At 41.3% G+C, this 9875-nt stretch overlaps 1 pseudogene; it reads right to left on the bottom strand.

Moving 5' to 3' along the window:
- Positions 1 to 4471: 4471 nt before the first annotated feature.
- On the bottom strand, positions 4472 to 9521 carry LOC124022324 (annotated as a pseudogene).
- Positions 9522 to 9875: the final 354 nt, after the last annotated feature.

Here is a 9875-nt window from a genome sequence, read left to right as displayed (position 1 = left end):
CTATCCGATAGCTCATTCAAGGACCCCGTAGCAAGGCATGGAAAAAAAAGTGGATTTTCAGAACCAATTAGTGTATTGCTCGGGCAACAAATTACCTATCGAGCCGAAACTTGGGATTCGGGGTCGCCTCAGCTAGGCCTACACATGATGTCAGAACTGGACCCGCAGCTGGAACGTAACTACGTGTTTTACGTTTTCATTATGGTTTGAACAGAAGGCGTTGTGAATGTTGGGCCAGCTCTGAAGTATGTGATAGTTGGCTTCTAAACGAGTTGGAAAAAGTGGGTTTGGTGTCAGTTTGTATCAGTTTGGTGTCAGAATGATTTCTAATTGACTGATGGACGGTGACTTGCTGGTGACTTTTGTCCATTTGCAATATGTTTAGACAGTGAGTTACCATCACCAAAAGTGACATTCTGAAATCAACCCTAACGAGTGATGGAGAGGAACCAGAATCACTGCCCGGCCATCCTGTGTTCATCAGGCCAGTCAATTTAGCATTCCTGCAGGATTTTTGAGCATGACAAATTTGTGATGGTAAATGCCCATTGAAACATATTGCAAATGCACATGCATTTGCAATATGATTCAACATTGAAAAAAACATCACCAAATGGACATGATGAAATCAACACAACAAGCGATGGAGAGGAACCACTATCACTGCCCGGCCATCCCGAGTTCATCAGGCCAGTCAATTTTGCATTTCTGCAGTATTTTTGAGCATGTCAAATTTGTGATGGTACATGGCAAATGGACATAACATCCTGATTTGGCATTTTCAAATCTTTCATATTGCATTTGGACATTTCTTATGGCATTTGGCCAAAATAAAGTGACTTTTGACTTCCTATGAAATCATATTGCAAATGGACAAGTAAAAAAAAAAAAAAAGAATTTTAAAGAAAAATAATGATCATAAAAGTTGACAAAAGTATATTCATACAGTTCTTACACATGTGTAATTGACAAAAAATCGAAAGATTTTCAAGAAACGGTTCAGAAAGCACTTTTTTAAGGGGTGATAAGTTTTTTTTTTTTCACTTTTTAAAAATGTTACTTTTGGATGTTGACTTGTGTTACATTTGCAATATGAAAAACCACGGTGGAGCGCACTCGCCACCTGTTGGATTTTTAAAGTGTTACACCTGGCATTTGCCATATGGCATTTGCAATCAACTTTGAACGAAACGACGCCGAATTGAGTGGTATTGGACACCGTGTATATGGTTTCTCCAGTGCCAATGACTTCCCATTCATTTTTGTCCATTTCAGGGGGGTGTTCCCTTACTTAATATAATACATCAATAAAATCAATTTAGCCTCAAATAAATAATGAAACATGTTCAATTTGGTTTAAATAATGTAAAACATAGTGTTGAAGAAGAAAGTAAAAGTGCAATATGTGCTATATAAGAAAGCTAACGTTTCAGTTCTTTGCTCAGAACATGAGAACATATGAAAGCTGGTAGTTCCTTTTACCTTTTAACATGAGTCTTCAATATTCCCAGGTAAGAAGTTTTAGGTTGTAGTTATTATAGGAATTATAGGACTATTTCCTTCTAAACCATGGGCCGTCATTGAAAATAAGAATTTGTTCTTAACTGACTTGCAGTTAAATAAAGGTATAAAAAAAAATCGGCCCTAATGAATCGGCCCTAATGAATCGGCCCTTCCGATGAATCGGTCGACCTCTAATATGCATACACCTCTTTGGGTGAAGAAGCTGTTAGTTTTATATTCACAGACTTGATGTGCTGGAGTACAGGCAGCTACTTGAGAAAATAAAACAAACTTACTAGTGATATTCCACCATACTTTTATAGGTCAGTCACAATGTCTAGGTCCATCAGACTTAAAACCAATATGTTGAGACAATGATGAAATGTGACAACTGTCCTCCACCACACACAAATGCAACAAATGAAATATTGTGCAAATACTTCAGAAAAATGACTTCCTTGTCACTAATGTTGAAATTGTGGGGTTACATACAGTACCTGTCAAAAGTTTGGACACACCTGCTCATTCAAGGTTTTTTTTCCATTTTTACTATTTTCTACATTGTAGAATAATATGGATGACATGAAAACTATGAAAGAACACATATAGAATCATGTAGTGACCAACAACAAAAAAGTTGTAAATAAATATTTTATATTTGAGATTCTTCAAAGTAGCCACCCTTTGCCTTGATGACAGCTTTGCACACTTTTGGAATTCGATGTGTGGGAGTTCAGGTACCGAGTCAATGCGCGGGGGTACAGGTACCGAGTCGATGTGTGGGGGTACAGGTACCGAGTCAATGTGGGGGCTACAGGTACCGAGTCGATGTGCGGGGCTACAGGTACCGAGTCGATGCGTGGGGGTACAGGTATCGAGTCAATGTGGGGGCTACAGGTACCGAGTCGATGCGCTGGGCTACAGGTACCGAGTCGATGCGTGGGGGTACAGGTACCGAGTCGATGCGTGGGGGTACAGGTACCGAGTCAATGTGGGGGGCTACAGGTACCGAGTCGATGCGCTGGGCTACAGGTACCGAGTCGATGCGTGGGGGTACAGGTACCGAGTCGATGCGTGGGGGTACAGGTACAGAGTCGATGCGTGGGGGTACAGGTACCGAGTCGATGTGTGGGGGTACAGGTACCGAGTCGATGCGCAGGGGTACAGGTACCGAGTCGATGCGTGGGGGTACAGGTACCGAGTCGATGGGCGGGGGTACAGGTACCGAGTCGATGCGTGGGGGTACAGGTACCGAGTCGATGCGTGGGGGTACAGGTACAGAGTCAATGTGGGGGTACAGGTACCGAGTCAATGTGTGGGGGTACAGGTACCGAGCGATGTGCGGGGGTACAGGTACCGAGTCGATGTGCGGGGGTACAGGTACCGAGTCAATGTGGGGGGGCACAGGTACCGAGTCAATGTGCGGGGGTACAGGTACCGAGTCAATGTGGGGGTACAGGTACCGAGTCAATGTGGGGGTACAGGTACAGAGTCACAGAAGTCTAAACTGTGCAAAGTAGAGTTCATGAGGAAGTCATTGTGTTAAAGTCATATATTCTGTTACCAACATGGGATTCTATTCAAGGTTGTTGTGAAGGGGGAGAAATCATGAGCAGAGAGCCTCCAACCCTGAATACCAGTTCTATTCAAGGTTGTTGTGAAGGGGGAGAAATCATGAGCAGAGAGCCTCCAACCCTGAATACCAGTTCTATTCAAGGTTGTTGTGAAGGGGGAGAAATCATGAGCAGAGAGCCTCCAACCCTGAATACCAGTTCTATTCAAGGTTGTTGTGAAGGGGGAGAAATCATGAGCAGAGAGCCTCCAACCCTGAATACCAGTTCTATTCAAGGTTGTTGTGAAGGGGGAGAAATCATGAGCAGAGAGCAGGACCGTGTGGTGACAAAACACTGACACAGGAAACAAACACCCACAAACCAACAGAAACCTGAAACAGGACCGTGTGGTGACAAAACACTGACACAGGAAACAAACACCCACAAACCAACAGTGAAACCCAGGCTACCCAAGTATGATTCTCAGTCAGAGACAACTAACGACACCTGCCTCTGATTGACAACCATACTGGGCCGAAAACAGAAACCTAAACATAGACTGCCAACCCCAACTCACACCCTGACCACACTAAATAAAGACAAAACATAGACTGCCCACCCCAACTCACGCCCTGACCATACTAAATAAAGACAAAACATAGACCGCCCGAGTGCTTCAGGTAAACCCGTCTCTATTGATCAGACTGAGTCCTTCAGGTAAACCCATCTCTATTGATCAGACTGAGTCCTTCAGGTAAACCCATCTCTATTGATCAGACTGAGTCCTTCAGGTAAACCCATCTCTATTGATCAGACTGAGTCCTTCAGGTAAACCCGTCTCTATTGATCAGACTTCTCTTACTGTTATATATAGTTATTACAACTATTCGCAAATAATAAGCAATCTACACTGTACCATTTCTAATGCCAGAGAAAATAATTTGTTTTCACTTAGACTCTCTTTCAGCATGTTAGGTCTCACTGTGTCGGCACCTTGATCTCCCTGTTCCTGTGCGTTCTCCTGATCTCCCTGTTCCTGTGCGTTCTCCTGATCTCCCTGTTCCTGTGCGTTCTCCTGATCTCCCTGTTCCTGTGCGTTCTCCCGATCTCCCTGTTCCTGTGCGTTCTCCCGTTCTCCCTGTTCCTGTGCGTTCTCCTGATCTCCCTGTTCGTTCTCCTGGAACCCGTTGAGGGGTCTCTCACGCAGCCCTGTCAGCCCATCAACCAGACTGTGTCTCTGGAGAAGGAAGGCTGCCCAACATGCCTAGTCATTCAAACCCCTATCTGCCCTGTCCACTGCGTCACCAAGTTACAATGAACAAACTGGCTCTAACTCTGACCACTTTCAGTGTCCTCTTTTTTTTAAAGGGACTCCGGGAGAGAATGGGAACAAAAGAGGAGAGTGATCTCAAATATCCACATGATCAGTTTATTGAAAGAAACAAGTCCATATTTTTCTGAAAAGCTGCAATACAAGCCCAACACAGATAGCGCAATGCAGAATAGGGCTGAGTACAATACAGTATGTCATGTATTGTATATAAAAAAATCAAGGCATGTACTCTTCACATTTTAACTACAAGCCTAGTGGTTAGAGCGTTGGACTAGTAACCGGAAGGTTGCAAGTTCAAATCCCCGAGCTGACAAGGTACAAATCTGTCGTTCTGCCCCTGAACAGGGTAGTTAACCCACTGTTCCCAGGCCGTCATTGAAAATAAGAATTTGTTGTTAACTGACTTGCCTCGTTTAAATAAAGGTAAAATAAAAAATAAACTTTTATACTGTCCCAAGATGCAAAGAAATACAACAATACCTGACAAAACAACAAATGGTGTCTTTTCCATTTTTAACTGTGTTTTTGGAATTCTTCTCACAGACACAGGAATGGTAACTTTTTTATATTTTTTAAATACAGATACAGTCCATTACCCTGCATCTGTCCTACCTGGAGCCTTCTACTACACTCTCAGTCATGGTCATAGTGTTAGTGACTTGGCTCTGCTCCTCGTCACCCATCAGCTTGTCGAAGCAGGGGAAGGCAAGAGTGTCCTTCGCTCCCTTTCTCATGAACACGTAGAGTAAGGGATCCACAAGGGGGCTGAATCTCTCAAGGAGTGTCCCGATCTCTACATTGTGACGGCCTGTCACCCCTGATATCAGATATTGTATGATGAGGGGTAAGAACAGGACTGTGTAATTGCCCAGCACAAGGGCCAGGGTACCAATAATCCGTCTCCGTTCGACAGCCGGCACGGAGACGGAGACGGACAGAGCTTTCAACGTGCCCGCGAGGAAGAATACGAGCAATGGAAAGGGTATGAGGAGGTTAACCGCAAACAGAATCAGCTTCGTATCGAGAGTCGGCGTGAGGTATAACATGGAGATTTGGAGGAAAGGGATAACCCAGATGACGGAGGACATTATGAGCGAGTATTTGATGTTACGACGAAAAAACGGTACCAGAGAGGAAATGCAATCACGAGATATCTCTCCAGAGCAACACACACCATGAAACCAATGCTCGCACTAATACCAAAGAATTCAATAAACATCACAATCAATTTCCAGGTACCAGACAGGTTGAACGGCCTCGTGCAGATCTGAATGAGATCTGCAATAAGAAGGTTGATAACGTAGACTGGAGCGATGTGATCAGCTCTGACCAGGAAGTACATGGCATAAATGGACAGACAGATCAGAGGAAAACCGATGGAGAACGTCGTCCACTGAACGACGGTTTCAACGATGCTCCAAGTGGATGGGATGTCGTCCGTAACATTGTACAGGTTTTCTCCAGCCATCCCTGGCGGTGCTTGTTGTTGCAGGAACTGGTGAACGGCAGGGTTTCCTTCAGATTCCAAGTTCAAGGTCCTTTAATATTTTCCTGTTGTGCGCCTACACTCAGAAAGAAAAAAAACAGAGAAATAGCTGGTGTTATACTCCTATAACATCTAAGATCCCAGTCATGATTCTTTAAAACAGGTCTAGTTTTGAGCTCGATTATGCATCTTTACTCTAAATCTAAAAGCATTTCCCTTCTGAAGAAACAGGAAGTGTGCTCAATATAGTTCTACGTTCTGTGTATTTTTAGTAAAACAGACCATGTAATACAAAATAGAACTATCAAAGTGCAATGTCTGCAGACATTAACATTCTTACATTGTGTAAATGTTAGGATACCTTAAAACGTCTCTTTTTTTACGCAATTAACTAATCAATTGAGCCATTACGACATTTTTTTATGAATATCATATAATAGAAAAAACGAAGAAAAACAAAGTCATCACTGTGTATTACAGTGGTTAACGCGTGAAGCACAAGAACAGTTAAAATAGCCATTTAGTAACCTTGTGGAATCTACAGTATCGTCTCCATTTAGTAACCATGTGGAATCTACAGTATCGTCTCCATTTAGTAACCATGTGGAATCTACAGTATCGTCTCCATTTAGTAACCATGTGGAATCTACAGTATCGTCTCCATTTAGTAACCATGTGGAATCTACAGTATCGTCTCCATTTAGTAACCATGTGGAATCTACAGTATCGTCTCCATTTAGTAACCATGTGGAATCTACAGTATCGTCTCCATTTAGTAACCATGTGGAATCTACAGTATTGTCTCCATTTAGTAACCATGTGGAATCTACAGTATCGTCTCCATTTAGTAACCATGTGGAATCTACAGTATTGTCATTTAGTAACCATGTGGAATCTACAGTATTGTCTCCATTTAGTAACCATGTGGAATCTACAGTATTGTCTCCATTTAGTAACCATGTGGAATCTACAGTATCGTCTCCATTTAGTAACCATGTGGAATCTACAGTATTGTAACCATGTGGAATCTACAGTATTGTAACCATGTGGAATCTACAGTATTGTAACCATGTGGAATCTACAGTATTGTCTCCATTTAGTAACCATGTGGAATCTACAGTATTGTAACCATGTGGAATCTACAGTATTGTAACCATGTGGAATCTACAGTATTGTCTCCATGTAGTAACCATGTGGAATCTACAGTATTGTCTCCATTTAGTAACCATGTGGAATCTACAGTATTGTATTTAGTAACCATGGGGAATCTACAGTATTGTAACCATGTGGAATCTACAGTATTGTCTCCATTAGTAACCATGTGGAATCTACAGTATTGTCTCCATTTAGTAACCATGTGGAATCTACAGTATTGTAACCATGTGGAATCTACATTTAGTAACCATGTGGAATCTACAGTATTGTAACCATGTGGAATCTACAGTATTGTAACCATGTGGAATCTACAGTATCCATGTGGAATCTACAAACCATGTGGAATCTACAGTATTGTCTCCATGTAGTAACCATGTGGAATCTACAGTATTGTCTCCATGTAGTAACCATGTGGAATCATGTGGAATCTACAGTATTGTAAACCATGTGGAATCTACAGTATTGTCTCCATTAGTAACCATGTGGAATCTACAGTATTGTCTCCATTTAGTAACCATGTGGAATCTACAGTATTGTCTCCATGTAGTAACCATGTGGAATCTACAGTATTGTCTCCATTTAGTAACCATGTGGAATCTACAGTATTGTCGCCATTTAGTAACCATGTGGAATCTACAGTATTGTCTCCATGTAGTAACCATGTGGAATCTACAGTATTGTAACCATGTGGAATCTACAGTATTGTCCATGTGGAATCTACAGTATTGTCTCCATGTAGTAACCATGTGGAATCTACAGTATTGTCTCCATGTAGTAACCATGTGGAATCTACAGTATTGTAACCATGTGGAATCTACAGTATTGTCTCCATGTAGTAACCATGTGGAATCTACAGTATTGTCTCCATTTAGTAACCATGTGGAATCTACAGTATTGTCTCCATTTAGTAACCATGTGGAATCTACAGTATTGTACCATGTGGAATCTACAGTATTGTAACCATGTGGAATCTACAGTATTGTCTCCATGTAGTAACCATGTGGAATCTACAGTATTGTCTCCATTTAGTAACCATGTGGAATCTACAGTATTGTAACCATGTGGAATCTACAGTATTGTAACCATGTGGAATCTACAGTATTGTCTCCATTTAGTAACCATGTGGAATCTACAGTATTGTCTCCATTTACCATGTGGAATCTACAGTATTGTAACCATGTGGAATCTACAGTATTGTCTCCATGTAGTAACCATGTGGAATCTACAGTATTGTCTCCATTAGTAACCATGTGGAATCTACAGTATTGTCTCCATGTAGTAACCATGTGGAATCTACAGTATTGTCTCCATTTAGTAACCATGTGGAATCTACAGTATTGTCTCCATGTAGTAACCATGTGGAATCTACAGTATTGTCTCCATGTAGTAACCATGTGGAATCTACAGTATTGTCTCCATGTAGTAACCATGTGGAATCTACAGTATTGTCTCCATGTAGTAACCATGTGGAATCTACAGTATTGTCTCCATGTAGTAACCATGTGGAATCTACAGTATTGTCTCCATGTAGTAACCATGTGGAATCTACAGTATTGTCTCCATGTAGTAACCATGTGGAATCTACAGTATTGTCTCCATGTAGTAACCATGTGGAATCTACAGTATTGTCTCCATGTAGTAACCATGTGGAATCTACAGTATTGTCTCCATGTAGTAACCATGTGGAATCTACAGTATTGTCTCCATGTAGTAACCATGTGGAATCTACAGTATTGTCTCCATGTAGTAACCATGTGGAATCTACAGTATTGTCTCCATGTAGTAACCATGTGGAATCTACAGTATTGTCTTTAGTAACCATGTAGTAACCATGAACCATGGGAATCTACAGTATTGTCTCCATGTAGTAACCATGTGGAATCTACAGTATTGTCTCCATGTAGTAACCATGTGGAATCTACAGTATTGTCTCCATGTAGTAACCATGTGGAATCTACAGTATTGTCTCCATGTAGTAACCATGTGGAATCTACAGTATTGTAGCTCCATGTAGATAACCATGATGGAATCTACAGTATTGTCTCCATTTAGTAACCATGTGGAATCTACAGTATTGTCTCCATGATAGTAACCATGTGGAATCTACAGTATACAGTCTCCATGTAGTAACCATGGGAATCTACAGTATTGTCTCCATGATAGTAACCATGTGGAATCTACAGTATTGTCTCCATGATAGTAAGCACAGTGTACAGCACATGGAATCTACAGTATACAGTCTCCATGTAGTAACCATGTGGAATCTACAGTATTGTCTCCATGTAGTAACAGATGATACAGATACACAGTATTGTACTCCATGTAGAACCATGTGGAATCTACAGTATCAGATACTCCATGTAGTAACCATGTGGAATCTACAGTATACAGTCTCCATGTAGTAACCATGTGGAATCTACAGATATTGTCTCCATGTAGTAACCATGGGGAATCTACCTGGTCTTACCTGGTGGTTCCATTAGATTGACTGATACAGATACAGTTCCTCTTGTAGCACCTATCAAATCAACTCAGATCAGGAAGTGGAAATGCAAGATAGAATACATGCACATTTTTACAGCACAGATACAGATACTCACAGATACAGATACAGATACTCACAGATACAGATACAGATAGATACAGATACAGATACAGATACTACAGATACAGATACAGATACAGATACAGATACAGATACAGATACAGATACAGATACAGATCAGATACAGATACAGATACAGATACAGCACAGATACAGATACAGATACAGATACAGATACAGATACAGCACAGATACTCACAGATACAGATACAGATACAGATCACAGATACAGATACAGAT

This window comes from Oncorhynchus gorbuscha, unplaced genomic scaffold (genome assembly GCF_021184085.1).
Source record: "Oncorhynchus gorbuscha isolate QuinsamMale2020 ecotype Even-year unplaced genomic scaffold, OgorEven_v1.0 Un_scaffold_1335, whole genome shotgun sequence".
NCBI lineage: Eukaryota > Metazoa > Chordata > Actinopteri > Salmoniformes > Salmonidae > Oncorhynchus > Oncorhynchus gorbuscha.
This window is presented reverse-complemented; position numbering and strand designations above follow the sequence as displayed.